This window comes from Palaemon carinicauda, chromosome 41 (genome assembly GCF_036898095.1).
Source record: "Palaemon carinicauda isolate YSFRI2023 chromosome 41, ASM3689809v2, whole genome shotgun sequence".
Classification (NCBI taxonomy): Eukaryota; Metazoa; Arthropoda; class Malacostraca; order Decapoda; family Palaemonidae; genus Palaemon; species Palaemon carinicauda.
In genome coordinates, this window is record NC_090765.1 from 28,690,296 (window position 1) to 28,691,366 (window position 1,071).

Sequence of the window (1,071 nt, forward strand, 5' to 3'; positions counted from 1 at the left end):
TCTCCTGCTCGTCAGCGCTCTCCTGTTCGTCAGCGATCTCCTGATTTCCAGCGCTCTTCTGATGATCGCCCCTCTTCTCGCCAGCGCTCTCCTGAGGACATCCTTCAGCCTGTTGTTCCTGTTGAGCGCCCAGCGCGCCAGCGTTCCCCTGCTCGCCCTTCTGCAGTGTTAGCGCTCAGGCACTCTCCTGCTCGTCAGCGCTCTCCTGTTCGTCAGCGCGCTTCTGATGACCATCGCCCCACTGCGCGCCAGTGCTCCCCTGTGGACTCCGAATATCTTGCGGTTCCTGTTGTGCGCCCTGCGCGCCATCAGTCTCCTGAGTGCTCTAATTTGGCCAAGGACTCTTCTCCTCGCCCTCGCGATCCTGTTCGTCAGCCTGTTCCTACGCAACATCGCTCGCGTTCTCCAGCGCGTACTTCCAAAATGCCTGTACGCCCGCGCGCCTCCTGTTCCTGTGCCCGTTTGTGAGCGTTCGCCTCTGCGCCCCGCACCGACAGTTCCCTCACAGGATTCCACGCGTCGCCCACTTGCTCGCCAGCGATCACAGACGCATCAACATTCGCCTGCTCGTCAGCGATCTCCTGCGCGTCAATGGTCCCCAGCGTGTCAGCGATCAGCTGAACATCGGCAATCTCCAGACTGCCCGCGTGACCTATCGCCTGTGCGCAAGCGTTCTCCAACGCGCCGTCGCCCAGAGGATCTGGAAGGACATGGATCGCCTTCTGTTAGCTCGCCCTCGCGCGGTCGTTCGCCTACGCGGTCTACTCGCCAACGCGCCACCATGCGCCAGCGCGCCATTGCTCGCCTACGCGCCAGCTTTCACCAGCGCACTGCCTATCGCCTGAACGACGTCGTCAGCAGTCATCGGAGCGTTCTCGTTCGCCCGTGCGTCAACGCGCTCCCTCGCCGACGCGCCAACGCGTTCGTTCACCAGCTCGGCCACGCGCTCGTTCTCCTGTACGCCCTCGCGCCCAATCGCCCGCGCGGCCACCGTTCGCGTCGGATTTTGCAGCCCGCTACAGCAGCAGGAACGCGTGTCGCCAGACCGCACTCAGGATGGGTGTGTGGGGA